The sequence below is a fragment of the Talpa occidentalis genome, unplaced genomic scaffold, assembly GCF_014898055.3.
Source record: "Talpa occidentalis isolate TD23 unplaced genomic scaffold, MPIMG_talOcc4v2.1 talOcc4.16, whole genome shotgun sequence".
In the NCBI taxonomy this organism is placed as follows: Eukaryota; Metazoa; Chordata; class Mammalia; order Eulipotyphla; family Talpidae; genus Talpa; species Talpa occidentalis.
The window spans coordinates 60,512,413-60,535,122 of NW_023601653.1; the positions used below are offsets into that span (position 1 = coordinate 60,512,413).

Sequence of the window (22,710 nt, forward strand, 5' to 3'; positions counted from 1 at the left end):
ATAAATTTTAAAATTAAGTAAAAATAATTTTAGTAAATAATGCTCTCCCCTATATTGGTACTTTAAAAAACTGTCAGTAGTTCTCATCTCTAATGTAAAGCACTCTAGGGTAAAATAACCGAAGTGTAATAGTCATGAATCTGTGTTATGACTATGAGATTGAATTAGATATTGAGCAGAGTCCATATCCCTCCAAGTGAAAGCTCCTATAGTTCATAATAATTTTTTTTTGTCTTTCCAGTTATTTTTTCCTCCTTATGGTAAAAGAAATGCATCATTCTATGTTCAGTTAAGGAAGAAGAATCACTAATAAGAAATAGTAGTATGTGTTAGAATAACAATTGATCATATGATTATAAATGGTATTTATAACTTACCTTTTCTACTATGCATTACATGTGACCATTGTCCCCACTTTTTGTGTCTCCTTACCTGATGGAATACTGTAGCAAAGAATAATAGGAACCTTTATTTCTGAAGGGTTTATGCCCTTAACAGTACAGACTATTGGTTTGTTGTAGTGTCCCACTGATCTTTATCATAGGCTACGGGAGTACTAAGAGCCACTTCCAGAGCATCTCCTATGCTACAGACATACTTCTTTTATGTTCATTATGTAACAACAACCTAATATTCCCTTAACAGCATCATTTACCATAGCCAGTACAGTAATTTCCTTTTGCCTGTTAGCTAATTGTCATGAGTTTCCAAAAAAGGTAGGTAATTTTCAGTTTAATGAAATTAATGTGTCCGCTGGTAGAGTATTCTTCCATTGGGAACCAATACCTCCATGTTGGCAGAACCCAAAATTGTGGGATAGGAAACAAAATACTCATTAGGAGGACAGTAAGTGTAATTGCAAAAGGAAATGCTTCCATTTCCATCCCTTAATTTTGGGACTCATTAATCGTACCTTTGTCACTGAATCAGAACATATACTGCAAACTGGAGGACATTAACACAGCCCAACAAAGTGTTGTCACCCAGTTGGCATCATAGTTGAATCTTTAAAAAGCCATTCTTGGCTTCCAGTCTTCATTTAGAGATATAAGAAAGTGGAAAGAGTGTTCACTTTTCTAAAAAGAAAAATAAGCCAGACAAATTAATGACATTTCTTAACTCCATCAGACAATTGTGTTTACAGGGCCAACAACTAACCTGAAATCTAGAAATAGACAAAGAAAAACAATATCTGAGAACTTTTTTTTGTACCTTGCATAGATGCTTGCAGATGCTATATGTATCAATAAGAAAATGAGACTTGAAAAAACATTACCAAATTGCTTAAGGCCAGATATGAGCTAGATTGAGTGTGAAGCTCCTGAGGGACACAGATGATATATAAGGGACTGCATATTTTTATGGGCTTTTCCTTCAGGAATCCACCTACATTCTCAAAAGGAAGAGTGGGAAAATTCCTGAGAAAGATTCCTTCATAGCATAGTGCTGTGCTCATATAGAAGTGTGTAGTCATATACCACTACTCCAGATCACCATATCACCAGTCTTCCAATTCTCTTTCTTTGTCCCTGCTCATTCAGCCCAGTGTCAACAAATGCCCGTGAATCAATATCGATCCATATTTCTGGATAACACTTTGGTCCAGATACAGTGGCCAGCCAAATGTACCACTTGAAATTCTTCCTAGTGAGTGGATTTTCCTTCATCAGTGTTATTCAGATCTACCCCTGAATGGACTATAGTACTGCAGCCATCAGTTTCATGTGGTGCCATCATGTAATTCAGAACCATCTTTGAACCAGATCCAGTTTTTTTCTTAGCTTTAGATACTCCCCATGAATTCATAGGTACAAGTTCAAAGAGGCAAGAGGCAATGTAACAGAAAATAGACTCATACAGGAATTTCTCAAGGCCAATCTAGATTTGATGATGAAATGCTGCTGTGCATACTTAGTTTATGATTTGATAAGTCATACAATACCTGATTCATGATGGATAGCTTAGGTCATGTGGTAACTTGACCTTGTGATTAAGCTTGTGATTAAGCTTTTAGTCTATTAGGGTGCATAGTGGGAGTGGGACAGAATCTGTTTCTCAAAAGGACAGTAGTCATCTATGGAAGATGATACAGCTTGGCATTGAAGGAAGCTAAGTTCCTATGGCAGTCTGCCAAAGGCTCTTCTATATTCTATCTAAAAAAGACAGCACCAGCAGAATCATATCTGCTTATTTTTATGGCTTAGTGGCAGAGTAGATCATACAGCAGCCTGGATCTGATACAGAGATTCCTCCAGGATCCACACCAACCAGAAGCACTTTGCGTTACCTAGTAAACAGATCAGAGAAGTGTATGCAAATGTAGTTTATGTTGTCTTTAAAATCCAAAAAGGGCTAATGGCATTTGATCTCTTTCTTACTGGGTGGGAGAAGGGATGGAGTAACTTGTCCTTAACTTGGAAGGACCACTTTCAAGTCCTAATACTAGATCATTGGATCCTATAAAGCAAACAATACAGGAAAGGTCATTACATTTTCTTTACACAACAGAAGGCTCATTTGTACAGACAGAAAATAGTAGGGTATTTATAATGCATGGCAAAATTTAGGAGTACAAGGTCCTTGGCCTTATTGGAATCTCCCCTATGTTTCTACCCCAATTATCTCCTTCCCAATCATTGTCATAGCATTAATATGACATCTTGTGATATGAAATCAGTTTACATTGTAATTTAGCCATCCACATGACTAAACATTGGACTTGGTCAGAAATTTTGATACTCTGCAACTAAAAGAATAAAAGTTTATTTTTTAGGCTGTTATATAAACCATTTGTTTCCTTATCTGGATCTAAAACTAGGAAGTTAATCTGTAGCAACATCTTTCTATAGACCCTTTGGTGCTAATGACTGTTTTAATTTAACTATTTTGACACTTCATGTAATGGACTACCATTTTACTGCTGGCAAATGTGTCAGATTGGAGTATCAGTTCTAAAGTCCCAACATCATGTTTCTATTCCCCTGGACCAACTTCTACAGCCAGTGATGTTTATCACCTAAGTTTAGGAAGAGAAGCAGAGACCCTAATTAACCTTAATTGTATAACAGATTTATTATAAGATTAAACATTGTACAACTGCAGTAGAAGCTAGTTAGAGGAATTGAGAAGACTAGTTAGAGGAATGGAGGAGTTGCTAAGTAATCTGTAAAATCAAGCACATACAACTGCCTAAGTGGGATGGCAAAGGGAAAACCCTGCCTCTATCTCTGTGGAGTCAAACCAAGTATCTTTTGTTCATCAAAAGGTTTAGAAGATAGGAAGACAAACTGGAGGTGGTATGAAGGAGAGTGAGAACAATCTGGACCTTACCAAGCACCTCTTACCAAGCTTACAAGATGTGGTTTATCACCACATCTAACTTGAATGATTAATGATTTTTTTTCAGCCTCTGAAGTACCTATATTTTAAAATATTTTGACAGCATATCTGAATAATAGACATGATAAAGAAATAGTCTAAGTGGGTACGTGGTCATGAGAGAATGTGTGCCTTGGTTGGGTATTTGGTGGTGAAAGTTGAAGACAACACACTGTATTTGAAGAAACAAAAATCACATTGAGATCTGGCAATACTAAATACTTAATGGAGCAGCATCATAAGAGTTTTGAGGGAGAAAGAAGGAAACATTATGTTTATATTTAACATTGTTTTGTTTAAATTGTCTCTGATGTAGAGAAATAACAAATTTATTCTTAGAGCCTCAAGGATTCAGAACCTGTCTTCCCTTTTGAAAAAACTACTGATAGCTATAGATTTATTTACTTATAGATTAATCAAATTAATACCTCCATAATCAGAAATTTTGGTTCTTAATTTAAAAGGTTTATTTAAGAGGAACATTGATTGGTATAATACACAATTCCCAGCAAGAACTCTGAGAATAATAATTCAAGAATCCACATCAGGCTGACTTTACCATTTGCTGATGAATGATCTTTTAAGTATGGATGCCTCCTCAGTGGAATTTGGACAAAATTTTAAAACAAGCAGCCTCATTATAAGTATTTTCCCATAGGGTTTGGGGTGGGGGGAGTTTCCTAGGTAGCCTCCCTCTCAAAGTATATACTCAATTTCAGAATATCAGCTAAATGATGAAACAATTATAAACTATCTAGAATTATGTAAACTTCTAGAACAAAATACATGAATATAATAATGTAGATTTTTAAAGTGATGGTATTTTGATTAATTTGTGTCCTTTATATTTGAGATCATTTTCCATATTTTCTTTCATGAACAGGTTATAAATGTGTTAATTGCAGAAGTGCTGCTTCCTGATGTGATGTAGTCAGTCTCATAATATCTAATCTCAACGTCCTGCTAGAGGAATGGATATGTTATATACACAGGAGAGAACTCTATATCTTATACTCAAGATATTTGAAACCTGAGGTGAAGTTAAAACAAACAGTGTCTGATTGGATCAAAGCCATATCTCTTCTGACTTCCTGACAGTGGAAAAGGCATACACTGGCTGGGATAAAATTACACCTCAGGTCCCATAAGTTTTTTGTTTGGTTGTTCTTAATATTCAATGTTCAATGTACAACAACAAAAGTTACAAGATAGGCAGACATGAAGGAAAATGCAACTTGTTATCAAGAGAAAATATAGACATTAGAAGTAGACCCACAGGATGATTCAAATTTTGGAAAGTTAAAGACACTATTGTGGCTTTGTTAAGGAAAAAAAAAAACAGGTGAAAGTATATTGAATTCAATAAAAATGAATCTCTAAAAAAAAACACTGTAGAATTGAAAGATTCAATAACTATACTTAAGAATTCATTGCTTAGTCTTAACAGTAAACTGGACATGAAATAAAGGATTGCTAAACTTGAGGAAAAGTAAATATATTTTATTCAAGCTGAAGTACAGGGAAAAGAAGGAAAAAATAGATGAGACAGTAAGAGGAAGGAGAAGAGGAAAAGGAAAATAACAATTGAGAGAACTTTGGAAAGTTCTTTATCTCTTCAAATATCTCTTCTTCCACATACTCTTTCTCCTCTTCTTAAAAACACCACTTAGATGCTTTACACTTTTTTATTATACCAACACTTCTCTTATGCACTCCTCTGTATTTTCTATTCTTTTTTTCTTTTTGTGGTCTATGTCTAACTTCTATTTTCAGTTTGCTAATGATATCTTCCATGTCTAATTCTTTTGACATAAGGTTCATTATTATATTTTATAATTTAGAATTAGAAATTCCATTTGATCCTTTACATAGATGCCAGTTTTCTGATGAAATTCCCCATCATCAATTTTGTTCATGTATACCTTTATTTTCTTAAACATATTAATTATTTTAAAGTTCTTACCTGCTGTTGACTGTGCCAGTTATAGATATTTTTAAGTACACTTATAGTCTTGTTTTATTTTGTTTGGTTGGTGTTTTTTTGACACAGCAATTTTTTGTTGCATGCTAGAAATCATGTGTTGATGTTGTAAAATCTTCAGATGATATTGTTTTCTCCAGAGAAAATTTGAAGTTTTGTGATGAAATCCATGGGAGTTTGTTTATTATTCTTAACAATCTCCCTACTTTATTACAAGTTTCAAAACATCCATTATAAAATGTAAAACAATCAAGATTGTTTAAGGATCTTGAATAAAGTAATTTTAAGATAATATAGGAAAATAAACAATATCTAAAAAGAGCTAAATCAATTTGGAAAAGAATAATAAAGAAAGAAGACTGCTTCCCAATTACGAAGACACCACAAAATCAGAGTAATAAAAACATTGTTATACTGGCACAAGAACAGACTATTATATTTATCAGTCAAAATAAAGAGGCCAGAAATATATCCTTGCATAAATGATAACTTGGTATATATAAGATTGCATATGATTCAATTTAGAGGAGTCATTTTAAACACTGTATATTTTTATGGAAATAATTCATAGAGTTGAATCAATTGCTGTGTCGTTACAAATACTATATGGTATCACTTACATGTGTAATCTGTAAAAGCCAAGCTCATAAAATAGAGAGTAGAAAGGTGTAGTTACCATAATAACTATAAGAAAGAAAAAAACCAAAATCAACAAACAACTATGAACCAGAGACGCACTTTGGGGAGGGGGGCAGGAAAAGGAGGGATTGGGGTCAAAATCAGGGGGTTGCAATTGTATGGGGAATATAAAAAAAAAGAAAGGTGTAGTTACCAGAGGCTAGGGATGGGAAGATGTTTTTGATGGCTATAAACTTCCAGCTAGAAAATGAAAAGTTTTGAGGATCTGATGCACAACATAGTTGTGCATCAGTAGTTAACAATGCTGTATTATACATTTGATAGTTGCTAAGAGCACAGATCTTAATTGTTCTCACAAAAAAAATGGCAAATATGTGACATCATGGAGGTATCAGCTAAAGCTATGATGGTAATAATTTTGAAATATGTATGTCAGATAAACGTGTTGTACAGTGTACAACATTGTATTTCAATTTTAATCTCAATAAAGCTAAAAAAACTTGCATCATTAAAATTGAATCATCATAGTTAAGATACCTAAATACATAAAGCAAAACTTTCAGAATAATTAAAATATTGGAGAAAGACTGTATGACACTGGGGAGACTTGACAGAAAGGAGAGGATTCTTATGATCCTTCCAAACATACATTTTAAAGGGAGAAAATGTTGTTATTTTTTATGTCAAATTAATCGAAGAATCCTAGAGGAAAAGATCCTGGGCAGATAGATAAGGTGTTTATCAATGATCAAAACTAACAAGGATTAGTATTTAGAATGTACAAGAAACTTCAACTACAGTGGCAAATCGAGTAAAGAATATGAACATAAAAGGAGAAATGCTCAACATCAACACTAATTAGAAAAATAAAAAAATTTAAAGATGGACTATCTGAATAGGCCACAATGAAAATTCCAAACACAGATGGTATTGCTGATGAATCCTATTACACACTTGAGGAGGAAATAGAACTAGTATTACACGAATTCTTTCAGAAAACAAAGGAATAGCAGTTTTCAGTTCCATTAATGAGGACAGAATAACCATAATACTAAAGCTTTCTAAAGACATTGCAAAAATATCACAGATAAATTAAAGAATATAGATGAAAAATTCTTTAACAAAATAATCATATCTAGCAATCTCTAAAATGGATATGTTATGAGCAAGTAGGATAAATATGGATATTTTTCAGAAAAAAAAAGGAATGAGAGAAATGGCACTGGTTTACATTTTTGTAAATTTCTTGACTAGCTTAATGAACGACAGCTGGATTCTCATAGCTGCTTCTACGTTCAATCTGTTGTGCTGGAGAACTTTTCTATTCATTTATGAGAGAATGAGAGTTAAAGGGCAAATAGAATCTTAATTTTGTTAGGAAAATAGTTTGACCTCATGCAACCCTTGAAAGAGTCTCAGGAAACTCCTCTTGTCTCAGACCACACTGATCTAAGCAATTGCCCTTTCAGTGGAGAGACTCAACCCCACCATTAAAATGCTGAAGAAATGTGTAACAATAAAACTTTGAGGTTTTTTTTTGTACCAATGCTTGAAAACAGTTGACAAAAAGAGAAAGGAAAAATGGTGAGTGGTTGCTAAATGCAGGTGTGCTCAGAGGAGGGTGTTTCACTTGTCTTTTTAAAGATGAGAGGATGCTGTAGAGAAGGATCCACTATAGAACATGAAGCTAAAACTCAGGAGAGAAGGTAGATGGTGGGAAGAATTGAAAGTCAGAACAAGAACTGACTTTTGCTAAGAGAATGTCCTTCCAGGGCAAGAGTGAGGGTGGGATGAGAAGAAGCCTAGGATGCAAAATTTAATTGCATGACCCTGAGGTCATGCAAGTTCAGGCTCAGCACTGAGAAAAAAAACCTTGCCTCCTCTTCGTAAGGACATTTTAGTTGACTAATAGAAGTGGTGGTAGGGTGGTCCTATACCTTGTTTTCTGATTGTCTGTCAAATACACACTAAATTTGATGTGAGAAAGAGTTAATGAAGTGTGAGACTTTAGGATATAGGTGAAGGTTTGGAATATGTCTTTGATTCTGAGATACTTTTAAATTTTTTTACTGAAATCGGGATGTTTCCTGTAACTGTGTGTTTAGTTTGATTGTGCTCTCTCCTCCTTCCAAATATTTTATTATTGGAAAAGACATCAAAGATAATGTCCTAGGATTATGGAAGTATGGTAACAATTCAGGGTGAGAAAGCTAATTGGAAAACTATAATGGACTTGTTGAGCTATATGTTGAAGGCATACCTGAGAGAAGAAACCATTATTTTGGAGCAATACAAGCTGCTTAACTACATGATTTATCTCTAGCAATCAGCTGCCCAAAGGGCTTTTTTTGCCCAGTTAACAAGAAAACAGAGTACACTCATTTTTTTGACTTACACATATTTTATTGATTTTTAAAATAACATAATGAAGCTTATGAAAAGACATGCAACATCACTAATCATTAGAGAAATGCATAAAAACCACAGTGAGATCTCGCCTCATACACATTAGCATGTCCGTTATCAAAAAAAAAAAAAGGAAAATAATAAATGTTGGAAAGGATTTGGAGAAATTAGAATATTTGGATAATATTGGTAGGAATGTAAAATAGTATGTCTTCTATGGAAAGAGTATGGAGCTCCCTCAAAAAATTAAAAACAGGACTTTCCGGGTGGTGCAGCAGGTTGAGCACAGTGCTGTGAAGATGTCTGCAGCCTCTACAGCACCAGTTTGATTCACAGCAGGCCAGGGAGATTCCCACATGGTGTGGCACACCTCTCCTGTCTCGCCCGCTGCTTTCCTCGGCAGTATGTTTCAGTCCTTCTTCCTGTTCTGCTCCCTGCTCTGTCTCTGGTGAATTCTCTCACCCTCCCACGCCTCTGGTTTGTACCCCAGTGCTTGTATAAATAAATAAATCTTAAAAAAAAATTAAAAACAGAATTACCATATGATTCAACAATCCTACTTCAGTGTATATATCCAAAAGAATTAAAAGGAGGCTATCAAAGAGATATTTGCACATCGTGTTCATTGCAGAATTACTCACAATTTAGCCAAGAAGGGTAAACAACCCAGATGTCCATTGACAGATGAATAGATAAAGAAAATGTAATACTATACACAGTGGAATGTTATTCAGCCTTAAAAAAGAAGGAAATGTCATCACATGCTACTACAGAGATAAACCTTAAGTACATTATACTATATTGTTATAAACATACATAAAATGTATATAAGCATTATACTGTAATATACTACATTTCACCATAAGTGAAATAAACATTTTACAGAAAGACAAATCTTACATGATCTCACTTATATGAGGTATCTGAAGTAGTCAAACTCATGGAAACAGAATGGTAGCTGCCAGGCAGGAAGAGGGGAAATGGAGAGTTGTTGGATGGGTATTTGTTGATAGTTTCAGTTTTACAGAATGAAAAGTTATTGCACAATGATGTGAATGTACTTGAAGCTTCTGAGCTGTGCAGCTAAAGATGGTCGATTTTATATTATGTGTTTATTTCTACCACAAGTAAACAAATAAATAAAATGGTGAGTGAAATAACACAAGTGTATAGAAAGTATTGATTTTGAGAAAGGGTTGAAATTTTCTGGTCTCCTACTCAAAAAAAAGGAGCGTGATAGAAGCATTCGTCTTCCTAGTTGTTCGATGTCTGAATTTGCTTTCCAGAACTCGTATGTGTCTGGTATATTCTGTGTGTGTGTATATATGGTAAGTAATGTAAAAACTGGAAAATTTCAATTAATATCAAAGGAAGGCTTAACAGATAAAAATAAAGAAATGTTATTGTTTCCAACATTTTCTCCAAATATTCCAATAATGGAGAAAAAAATCCAAAAATAATTTAGACAGCACTTACAGCCTAATTTTTTTAGAGCCTATGCTAACACCAGCACTTATTGATTTGATAAATGGGGCAAGAGTTAAGTTCTTGACTAAACATGCCATGATCCTTTCAATGCTACAAAGACCTTCAATTATAGAGAGAGCTAGTGGAACATTGATTAGAAAAAAGAGAGAAGAAAAAACCCTGAAGTTTTACCCTAGACCTCCTAAATGGAAATATCTTTACTGAATGGTAATCCTGAATTTCAAACTACATAGTCCAAATTACAGAGGAAACTGTAGCATTTATCTTGGATATTTATATTCACTTTCATAGATAATCTCATTGGTTATAAGATAGCTTCCCCTGATCATGTACCTACCCTGATGTAGTCAGCCAGTACTCAGATGTAATTCAGAGCAACTTGTCTGAGCAGGATTGAGTTCAAAGAGGACAGTGGGCAGGATAGCTAGTGTGACTCTGTATTCATTATTTTCCACTTCTTGTGTGTAGTGCATCAAGTATCTCCTTATACTTCCAAAGATGATGTATCATATGTAAAATTGTAAGTCCATTCAAACTGTCCTTATAGACAAGAATAGCTATTCTATCTAAAGTGATACTAAAGTGTATGTAGGAGAATAAATGCACACCCCCCTCCAAGATATATTTGCTTACTAACCTCCAGAATCTGTGGCTACTACCTTAAGTGGTGAAACATATAATTAAACTAAGGATTTCCAGATGACAGTTTTATCGTGGGTTATCTGGGTAGGTCCTAAATAGTGTAATCCTTTTAAGAGAGGGTTAGACTAGAAAGACAGAGGAGAAGGCAATGTAAAGTCAGAGGTGGTGTGGCCACCAGCCAAGGAATGGCAGGTAGCCATGAGAAGCTGAAAGAGGCAAGGAATCAATTCTCCCTCAGAACATTTTGAGGTAATATGACCCTGCTAACTCTAATTTACACTTCTGTTCTCTAGAATTGTCAGAGATCACATGTTGAGCTCCCAGAGTGGTGGAAATGTGTTAGAGCCATCAGACTAAATGAACATGTGAGGTATTTATCAAATTTATTTTTTTCCCTTCAGTTCAAAATCTCCAGGTATCTTATATAAGTTCTTTAAATCCTTTGGCACCTATCCAGGTTTTAGTCATTGCCATTAGTCTTTGGGTTAGATTCCAAATGTGACCACCCTAAACATCCCCAATTGATCAGTGGTTTACAAATATTAGTAGCATAAGAATATCCAAGGAAACTCATCACTAGTGCAGATTCCTGGGCCCCATCATAGACCTTAGGGTAGTATCTAAGAAATAAAGTTTTGGAAAATAGTTCAGATCGTTTTGTTGGATCTGGGACAACATTTTGAAAACAAATTACTAGAAAATAGTGGAGGAAACAGGAAACATTAGTGCATCAAGCAGAGTTAGCTTCAGTTGTGCATGACAGAAAACTAATAATACTTACTTTTTAAGAACAGAAGTTTATTTTTCTCACATATAAAATAGAGGTAGACAATCCAGGGATAGAACAGCCCTCCATTATGTAAGGGACCCACCTCCTTCAAAATCGTTTCTCCTTTTATAGAATTACTGCTACTTCATCCTCAGTATGGCACTTCCACCTAGTGGGCCCAAAATGGCTGCTTTAGTGTAAGCCATTATGTCCACATTTGTCATATGGCAAATTACCTTGATGCAACAGTGGCCACAACCATGTAAGCTATCAGAGATCATGGAAAAATATCCCTGAGGGCCAAATAAAGATGATTAAATTATGTGGTTTATTAAATCAATTTAAATTACAGAGTGAGAAACAAGGAACAAAAGAGACTTAGGATAGGGTGTAAGAGAATGTAAAGACAACACTACCTGAATTCCGGCTTTCACAATGGTCATATATCCTGTTTTCCTGTACCACATCAATCTTACTTTGTGAAAGTGTGATTATGAGGATCAAATTGGAACAAGGGATTTGAACAAGGGAGCTTTATAAACAGAAGGTGTCTGGAACCAACACACTCATTTGCTCAAACAGCAGGAGAGTGTAACTCCTAATTTGCCAGATGAACTGTGGTTGCTATCTGTGTGTGCAGGGTGAGACTACAACCACCAAGATGAGTATCACTAATTAGTAGCTATATTCATTTCCTTTTTCTATGTAACAAATTACCATAATTTGGTAGGTTAAAGTGAAACAATTTACCAGTCATAGTTCTGTAGGTTAGAAGTCTGTCTTTGTATGACTAGGTTCTCCGCTCAAGGTACCACAAGGCTTAACTGGATTGAGTTCTTGGCTGAGGTTCTGTGAGAGCATAACTCCTAATTAGATTTTCTGTGAAAATCTATTTTAAAGTTCATTCTCATGAACAGAGTAGCTTGATAGTTTTGATTAAAAAGAATTATGTGTCCTTTTAATCAGTAGAATATAAAACAAGCGTAAAGATTGTGAAATACACAAAATGATGTATTTAAATTGAATTATAATTCTGATAAATGCCTTCATGTCAATAGTAATTGTGTTTCGTAGCATGTCATTGTAAACAAAATCTCCAAGATCCTTAGTTACTGTGAGACACTAATATTAATTAATGGTTCATCTTTGATTACCAAGATAATTTTTAAATTTGATAAAATAGAAATGTGATAGAATACTAAAGCATTGGTCTATAGAGGTATGTGTCTCTGTGTGTGTATTATAAAGATAATTTGTTTCTTATGTTTGTATGTTAAATAGCTGGAAGTTTTCATTTTTGCCACCTTAAGAAAATGTTAAAATGATGCATAATGTAACTATAAGGGTCATCACATACTAAAATGCTTACATTTGAAAGGTTTTAATATCCTACTTCCTGGTTCTTTGAAGTAGCAATTAATTTGTTTAAAATACCTGTGTAATATGAATAATTAAGACTACAGGTAGTTATGACTGCAGAGCTCTGACCTGCATGAAATTTATGATGTGTATCATTTTATAATTTTAACTACTGTGTGATAATAGAAAATTTGTGTTGGTCTCTGCCAACACTTTTTATCTTTTTTAAAAAAAAAAGATATATTTTATTTATTTATGCATACAAGAACTGGGGTGTAAGCTAGAGGTGTGGAGGGGGGGGGTGAGAGGATTCACCAGAGACAGATTGGAGAGCAGAACAGGTGGATCCACTGAAATACACTGCTGAGGGGAGCAACAGGCGAGACAGGAGAGATCTGCTGCTCCTTGTGGGTCAGCTCCCTGGCCAGGGATCAAACTCATGCTTCAGTGGCTGATGATAGTTTGATAGCACTGAGACCTTAATGCCTGTGTCTCCAGGGAGGCCCTCTTTTATCTTTTCAATATTAGTCATTTTTACAGATGTGAGGTCATGACTCATTTTGGTTTTGATTTGCATTTTCCTGATGAGTGTGATGTGAATGGCCTTTCTGTTGATTGATTTTGACAGGCAAAATATTATTAATTTAAATGTTTCAGATACTGTACACACTTTATCTGAAATATTTGTCAATGTTCTCACTGCCCCTAATATGTACTTATCTTCAGGAAAACATTGATCACTATTTAATGAAATTGTTATATATATTATCCAACAAGGAATTTTATTAATTGATCAGGTTATTCGATCATATCAGTGTGGTTTCTGCTTTCCTCTCATGCTTGCCTAAGGACTATGTCATAAGCTACAGGTACAAGTTGGGTCTTCCCAAGGAGTATTAGCTTCAGAGCCTCATGAAGAACTGTATCAGGGACTCGAGTCATCAACACTGCAATGTAATAGGCTTTTTAGAGCATTCTTTACATGCTCTCAAACTGTACCAGAGAAATTAAGTGTGACATCCAGATTGTTTTAGGATCAGAAACCATGACTTTCTGGAAATTACTAGTCTAAATTCCTGTAGAACAAAATCTACATAGAACTGAATTAATGGACGAGGAAAATCTCATAGTTGTTGTTTGGTTGGGGGGAGTGGGTATTGCTATATTATTCTGATATTCAGAACCTGATAGGAATTTTTTTTCTGGCTTTTTCCCCTAAGCTGAATGTATCCAGCAAGAAAGGAAAAAATTTCCACTTTGTAAAATCAGAAACCAAGTTTAGAGGAAGTCCCATCTAAAACCTGCATCTGAAGTAATATTTTATCTGGCACATCTCTTCATCTCTAAATGTAAACCTTTGGGGGACTTAAGTAACTTAAGGGGATGGGGGTGGTTAACTCCAAAAATCTTTTTAACAATAATTTCCTTCTGTGGAAATTATTGCATGTATGTAGTACTTTTTTTTAAAAATAAATTTTATTTTTATATTCCCCATACAATTGCAATCCCCTTATTTTGACCCCTATCCCTCGCCTCCCGCCCCCAACCCCCCATAGAGTGTCTCTGGTTCATATTTTTTTGTTGATTTTGATTTTCACTTTCTTACAGTTATTCATTTTCCTGGTCCCTTATTTTAAGTTTTCTAGATTCCTGCTATGAGTGAGACCACCCAGTATTTTTCTTTTTCTTTCTGGCTTATTTCGCTGAGCATGATCCCTTCCAGCGCCATCCATGTTGCTGCAAATTGCATGTGTTTATCTTTTTTGAATGCTGAGTAATACTCCATGGTGTATATGTACTGTATGTAGTACTTCTTAAAGATGACCTGGGCTGCCTTCTTCTTGATGTTAGTATGAATGTACCCATGTTGGCAGGTTTCTCCAGTGCCCAGACTCTGGTCCATGATCTCCATAGGGTTGCTATTGAAGGATCCAGTTGTTTTTCTATAAACAAATGAGTTTTTGCATTGTACCTGACAGAGAAGTATTTTAAATGAAAGCCATAAAACCTCTGTATCTGTTTGTATGTTTATATGTTGTATGTATCTCCCATGTATCTTATATATATGACATTACTACCCATGGATATGATAAGAATTTCTGGATGAACATTTCAGCAATAGGTTAGTCTCTCAAATACTTTTGCTAACTTGAAACTAGAGTTTTGCTAAGTTAAATTAAATAATGGAGATTCACTTTATGTCTATGTCATTCCCAGCGTAAGTAAGGTAAACTTCTGAAATATAATTACTGAAATAAGGTTTACTTTTGGCTTTCTTATTGCAAAGGAACTAAAGAAATTTGGGCCTATTAGTAAACATGCATTCTACTACCTTAAAAAATTGTACTATGACAAGCATATTCCAGAAATTATGAAATTTCTTTATAAGTCTCTAGTCCGTAGAATGTGAGTATAAAAGACAATCCACAATTATTTATTTTCACTAGAACTTAAGGTTTTAATTAAGAATTCTAGTTAATGTATACAATTAAATAGTAAGGGAAATAATCACTCTTTGGAAAGAAAGATGTTATTTTCAGTAAGAGAAGGCATAAGGAATAGATATGTTTTTGTAAAGAGAAAACACAGTAAATTTTACTCTAAGAAAAAAACTGATTATTTTGGACTGGAATGAAAGAGAAATAGACAAAATCAGAGTGAAAAGGGAAAATTATAGAAAGATATTTGAGAAAGTAATACTGGGGAAAATTTTGTGTGACCAAACTGAATCTTTGAATGAATTTATTTTAAGGATTTTAAAATAAACTTTACTGTTTTGCAAGTGTAAAACTGAAACTTCAATGTCATAACATACTTATGTAAACCTAAAATTTAATTTTTTTCCCACAAACCTAGGAGGGCAAGGTTTCCTTAGACTATTGATCTGCTTCTGATAAGGGGTTTGTGAAAGATTTTACTTTGTTTTTAAAATAATCTATCTAGAAAACAAAGATCTTGTGTTTCATATTATCTTTATCATCAGATCTTTGACTAAGTAAATCTAGTCTTCTCAATATTAAGAGCTAAGTTTTGTTCAGAACTATGTAAAGTTTCTATATATAATATGCCTTTGAAATCTTTTTCACTTTTGTTGAATGGATAAATAAGTATTGTTTCATAATATCATCTAATCCTATTTAATGTTATAAAAACCTTTGACACTTTTGACAAACTTTCCAAAAGTACACACACATATATATATATTTTAAAGATTTATTTATTTTGTACAAGAACTGGGATACAGAATCTCAGGAGATTGAGAGGATTCACCAGAGACAGAGCAGGAACAGAACAGGCAGATGGACTGAAGACACTGCTGAGGGAAGCAGCAGGCGAGGCAGGAGCAGTCTGCCATGCCATGTGGGTATCTCCCTGGCTGGCCAGGAATCGAACCTGCCTGGCAGAGACTGCGGACAGCTTCACAGCATTGCGATCAACCCAACTGCGCCACCGGGAAGGCCCTCCCAAAGTATATTTTAAATTAAGTCTTTTGATTCAGTTACCATGAGAAATTTTTCCAGAGGATCCTTTGGCCAACATCTAATAAGATTTGTTCTTTCTCTTTACACTAAGAGAAGTGTTAAACTATTTAGACTTATTTGGTATGTTGAATTGCATGGGAAATATTGTCAAATAAGAAATGAAACTAAACCTTCTTAATATATATGTATGTGGATGTGTGATATTAATGTGTTCTAAAATTATATGAAATGCCTAGAAATCTAAAATGTCATAGAATAATAATATTACATGTCATTTGGTTATTATTTTAAAATTTGTCACAAAGGTAAGCAAATTTCCTTGTCAACTGTGCTATAATAAAATCTTTAACCATGCTCATTTTTAAAGTCTTTTGTCACAGAAGTTAATATTTTCTCTGATGCTTTTACCAATGTATTTCATGTACAGAGAGATTCATGGAAAAGATTTTGACTCTAGAATACAGATTTACTTAAACTGAATTCTATAAGAAATTCTAGAACTTGTGGAAAATTTGGTTTATAAAATTGCTAACAAAGATTAAGATCAAGAATTAACTAGAGGGCCTACCCGGTGGCGCAGCAGTTGAGTGCTGGGTTGCGAGGCTGCCCGAGGCCTCTGCGGCGCCGGTTCGATCCCCGGCTGCTCCCGGGCCACCGGAGGAGGGTCCCACAAGGCGTGCAGACCTCTCCTGCTGCCCGCTGCTCCCCTCAGCAGTGTGCTTCGGTCCTTCTGCCTGCTCTGCTCCCCGCTCTGGCTCTGGTGAATTCTCTCACCCTCCTGCGCTTCTGACTGTACCCAGTGCATGTATAAACAAAACAAACAAACAAGCAAATAAATAAATAAATAAAACATGCCTCTATAGAAAAAAAAAAAATTAAAAAAAAAAAAAAAAGAATTAACTAGAGGCCTCTCTCTGGTGGCACAAGGGGTTAAGCACCACACTATGAAGCAATCAGCAGCCTCTGCAGCATGAGTTCAATCCCCGGCCGGCCAGGGAGCAACCCACATGGCAGAGCAGACCTCTCCTGTCTCGCCTGCTGCTCCCCTCAGCAGTGTATTTCAGTCAGTCTGCCTGTTCTGTTCCCCACTCTGTCTCTGGTGAATCCTCTCACCCCCAACACCTCTGGCCTCTACCCCAGGTCTTGTATGTATAAATAAATAAATCTTTTTTAAAAAAGAATTAACTAAAAGAGAGTGAATGGACTTAATACTTAACATTATAATAAGGATGACTGTAATTATGATGACTTTTTGTTTGTAACATTGTTGATTCTTTTTGTTTTACTTTTTCCAGAGTTAGGAAAACCTTTTTATTTTTTAAAGCTAATTATGACTTTGGTAAATTACACTTTTATGGGCAGAATTGGAACATTTACTCTTCTCCTCACTTGATACTTTCAGAATTGGGAAACTCTAAGTAACGATTCTTATTTTTCATGGCAGAATATTTATTTGCATAAATTTAGTAGGACTCTTTACCGCCCTGTAACTTGTAACCATTGGAATCATGGTTATATTACTGTAATTTTTATTGGAATACATATTTGAGAATCATGTTTATAGTCTCAGATTTTATGAGACACCTTTAAGGAACTATGGTAAGCTATGAAACCAATAAAAAAAAAAAAAAATCGACTCGTGCCCCATGGCCACCGAGCAGGAGCCGGGCGAGCCCGGGAAGGGAAAGGTAAAATTAGAAGATCATGTGATGTTGGAGTAGGAGGATTTTTCTTAGTGACTTTAGGATGCTGGTTCCATTGTAGGTATAACTATGCAAAACAAAGAATCCAGGAAAGAATTGCCAGAGAAGGAATTAAAAATAAGATTTTATATGAAAGTACCCACCTTGATCCTGAAAGAAAACAAACCAATGGCAACAGCAGCAGCTGAGCAATCTCGGGCATAGAACACCCAAATACAACGGAAGTCAGTGTGAAAAAAGCTGAGAGCAACTATAAAAAAACCTATCTATTATGTACCATAAAGCCTTCAATCAAGTAAATAATTTGTGTAAATTGTATTTTATTTACCTACTGCCACTATGTCATATAGTGAACTATGCTTAGAAGTGTTTCCTTGAATTAAATAGCATACATGACAACATCAAGAAATAAATCTCTCCCAATTACAAAAAAAAAAAAAAAAATCAACCTGATATCTTGTTTACAGGTTTCCAGAAAGCCTAAGAAAGAGGTTCATGAAGATTACCCCTTGGCAATCCCACAAACCTCAGGACATTTTTGTGGCCTTGAGAAGAGAAGATCTAACCCAAATTTACAGGTATTGCAGGCAGTGTTTTCTGGTGACTCTAGACATATCTTCTGAGCCTCAAGAGGCTGTTAAGAACTCAGTCTGAGATGCCTTATTAAAAGTTCCAGCAAAGTAAGTTTAAGAGAGCTTAAAGGGCTAATAGCTGTTATTGCCCTACTTATGCAAATAACATGCCAATAGATTTAATTTACAAGCAAATTAAGTTTACTATAATTGTCTTAGGTAAAAATGGCAGAGATGGTTGAGGAAAAAATTATATTTCAATAAAACACCTTTTCAGATATAAGATTCTTGGACCTTTTTAATCATCTTTGAGGTTTTTGGTTTCTATCTATAGACTTGACTGGGACCTCCATTCGTCTAGTTTCCTCCATATCTGGCTGTGACTCTCCAAACTAACATTTCCAAATTTTCTTCCATTCTACTGATTTGCAATTACTAAGAACTAAAACTGCCCTTTTTCTAAAGGCACAAGAGCTAAACTTGGAGAACTTAATATAAATTTAAAAGAAGTTATTACAATGACTTACATATGAACAATCTTCATACCTGTTGCTTTGTGGACCCTCAGAAGGATCATCAGAGACATCCAAACTTCAACCCAGGAAAAACCATGTCAAACAGCCACAGCCTAGCTTCATTTCATCTAAAAATGCTTTGGGCCTGATACTAGAAATCTCCACCGACTATAGTCAGAACTCAAAAATTGGGATAAAAGTCTACTCCAATTACTCACCATTGTTTTTTACCTGTTTTCACAGGAAGGCCCCTTATTAACTACCTAATTATATACACCAAAGATCTAAATTACCTGCATCATTGCCTCAAAAAATGAGGCACAACTATTTAATGAGGGACTGATGAAGATTAGGAGACTGGTACAAAGAAATGGAGCAACTCAACTTCTGAAATGTGAAACTCCCAAGGATAGGCCTCCCCAAACTATTCAGAATTGGCTTCTCCAACATATTCAGAATATGTTTTCCCAAAACAAGTCACTTTCCCTTGCGGATAATTTCAAGCTGAGATCACTGGATGCATTGCAGCTTTGTGAGAAAATTTTGCCTCTCCCTTAATTACCTAGAAGAATGAAAATTGGGGGTGTTACCCAGAATTAGGGCTTTTACCGAATAATATCCATTCTTTTGGAGAAACTTATCTATATGGCAGGGCAAACATTTAATTGCAGAATATCTAGTCTTAATTTATATCAAGATTTATGTGAGTCAGTCTTTCTTCTTGAATCCCCAGGCTCCTATCCTATTCCTTAGATCAGGATTTACACTGTCATTTTGCCCTGTTGACTTGGGAATCCACATCTATGTAAATTCTCTATAAGTATGTAATTAATTTTGTTCTTCTAATCTATCTTATGTTAATTTGACTATTTAACTAAGAAGAACCCGAAGAGGTAGTGGGAAATTTCCTCTCCCTTTGGACACTGAAAGAAGTATTTCTCATATCTCAGTATGAGAAAGTTATCCTTTTTGTGTAATCAGTACCTATGCAAGAAACAAAAAGAGAAACTCAACTGCTACAAAGGCTAAATCAGCCGTAAGTACCAAAGGATAATAAACTTGTATCCAGTCACCCCCAGATTTTCAGCCATTGAAGTACAAGAAAGTTGCTTTATGCCTGTTCACCCTCACAAAGTGTCATAAGAAGTAGGTTATAGAATTATTTGCTAATTGATTACTTGAAGTTGGCAAATTAAAATAACACGTCTGTGACTCCATGTAAAGTTTTAAGACAATTACGACAAAACAACATAAATTTAAAATGAACTGTTCCTAGCCTATGGTCAGGAATAGTCTGAAACTGAAGATTCCTGTGAGGTTATAAAGGGGTGCCACTGAATGAGTTCATTATCAAACCTTAGAGGTTTTGCTATCATCATATTTTAGGAACATTAAAAAAATCTCCATAAAACAAACAACTATATAGTAGATATCACTTATTTTGTACTATATATATATATATTTCACATATATATGAAAGATATCTACAAAAATGGGAATTTGCATATACAGAATAGTGGAGAAAATGGTCTGATTCTAGAATTTTTTTCTTTCCCTCCCCTCACCCCCTGAGGAAGCAACTATTAACATGGAAGGATAAAGAATAAGAGATAGTAGAGGTTGCTAAGCACCCACCTAAATACTGCTAATGATGAGCTCTTGAAAAAAGGAATTATTCCTGAGAGCTGACTGTTGGGATGGGGAAAACATGTATTCTACAGAGATTGGTTGGTCCATTATGAGTGAGGAGGCCATTCACTGACAATGAATCTCCCATCTCTAACAGTTGCATGAAGCTCAGGCATGCACTAGGAGATAAATGCAAGATCAATGATCATAGACAATAAATTCAGAATGGTATGGCAACTAATTGAGAGCCCATATGGCCTAGACAGCTCAGCCAGGAGACCCTGCTCAGTGCCAGCCCATGTTCTCCTTTTTTCCTTCTTATGTTGATCGTACCCTTCTGTTGCCTTCAGGTGCTGGCATCTCTCACTTTTCTGTCAAAAGTGACTTTCAAGACAGCCCTATGACAAGGGATTTTCCTCTTCAGAAATTTTATTGTTTATCACTACAAGAAACTAGATGAGCATGAAAAGCTATGACAGGAAAAAGGGAAGCTACAATGTTCTTGCAGTAGATAAGGTTCTGACTTAATGAATACAAGTGGAAACCAATTTTAGGATTTTTCCCACATTTATTTCTCCAATCACGGGGTAAGGTGGAGGTTTACTTTTGCCTTGCCCTTAAACTTACATGTAAGTTTTAGTCACATGTAAATGAAACCTGAAGTTAAAAACCTAGTGCTAAAGTACCTATATTATTGACACCAGTGGCAATTTATATCTTTTAGAATCCCTAGAACTTTTTTTGTTGGGGAGAGGGTAGTGGCAGAATCCTTTTGCAAAAGGAGATCAGTTGATCTCAACTGAATTAGTGACCCCTGTTTGGCAAGAGTAAAAGAAAAAAGCCTCATTTGCAGATGAATTTTGGAGTGCAAACCTTGAAAGAATTTTTGAAAATCTTTAAAAGTAAATGGAATTAAAGAATGTTGAGTTTAGAAAATTTTGCTCAATACTATGATGATTTTGTTTAAGAAAGTCTTTACAAATTGAGGTGAATTTGGGTTCTATACTCCTAGTCAAAAGAGCAGTATTCTCTTGGGACACAGGAGTCATCTTGGATTGGAGTCAGAAAAGACCTTGCTCTTCTGTGATTAAAGCAATTATCATAGTATAACATGAGGGTTACTTCCTGATTCCTAAAACAACATAAAAACAATGTTTTGTATTATTTTGCAACAAAGGAAATTTAATAATTCAAGACCGCAACTTCACTACCAGAAAAGCTGTGGATTGGATCATGAAATCCTCAGAACTCATGTTTGGCATCTTTCTTTTTCTAACGCTTTCATCCCTTTCAAGTTTCCTTGCTCTCCAACATCTTTTCATTTTTCAAGTGCTTCTCAATTGCCTCATTTCTAGTAGTCGTATTCCCTTTCTAAGTTATTCGTAATTTAAAGGTGGATTCTTAAACACTTAAGAGGTAGAGGAAAGACTAGTGGTAGAATGGAGGCACCGCAGCTACTTATAGGAGAGACCTCTAAATGCCTCATCTCTTAACATGTGAGTGACTCCTTTCTGCTTCTTGTTTCTACTTAGGTATGCTTGCTTACTTCTACACAGCAACAATTGTTATTGGTTGTCTTACTAGTTAAAGTATTGAAATTTTATTGAATTCTTATTTTCCTTCTTTCCAAATAAAATTTTACAGAATCTGTTATCAGTTGTTGGCTTAAGTCTTATTTACATTATCCTGCTATTCCCATATTTAATTGCATCTGTCTTTTAATTTAGATAAATCTTCACCTAACAGACCTGGACACCTTACCTGTGACCCTGCTGCAAACTTATTTGAGTAAAATAATCTTGATTCATGTCAAATAAAAGCTAAATAATCCCAAAGGCAGAGCAGTCTGGACACCATAATCTGGAGGGGGACACCAGGAACACAATAGAATGATTCTAACCTGCTGATTGCTCACACAACTGGCAATCCCTGTAGTTGGTAGCCAGTCATAACACTCAGAGAATTTCCTAACATGGGCAGATAGTTTATGATATTTTGGATTCAAGGACTATGTCATTTTTTCACTCCAAATCTAGTTTCCAAGACCCAAATGTTTACAGTGACCAAATAGGTTTGCTGCTTTGCAGTCACACTTTCCAATAGTTTTGCAATCTTTGGTGCTAATAATATTTGTTTTTTCTTTAAAA

At 35.1% G+C, this 22,710-nt stretch overlaps 1 long non-coding RNA gene across 3 annotated transcripts in view; it reads left to right on the plus strand.

Moving 5' to 3' along the window:
* The window catches only part of LOC119247686 (uncharacterized), a 99,164-nt gene that overhangs the window by 14,326 nt on the left and 62,128 nt on the right, over positions 1-22,710 (plus strand). For 2 of the 3 annotated variants that reach the window (XR_008552263.1, XR_005125804.2), the window contains exons 2-3: positions 10,828-10,904; positions 18,315-18,425. This is a non-coding gene — a long non-coding RNA (uncharacterized LOC119247686). The remainder of the gene's footprint in view (positions 1-10,827; positions 10,905-18,314; positions 18,426-22,710) is intronic. The other variant, XR_008552264.1, reaches the window with a different exon arrangement.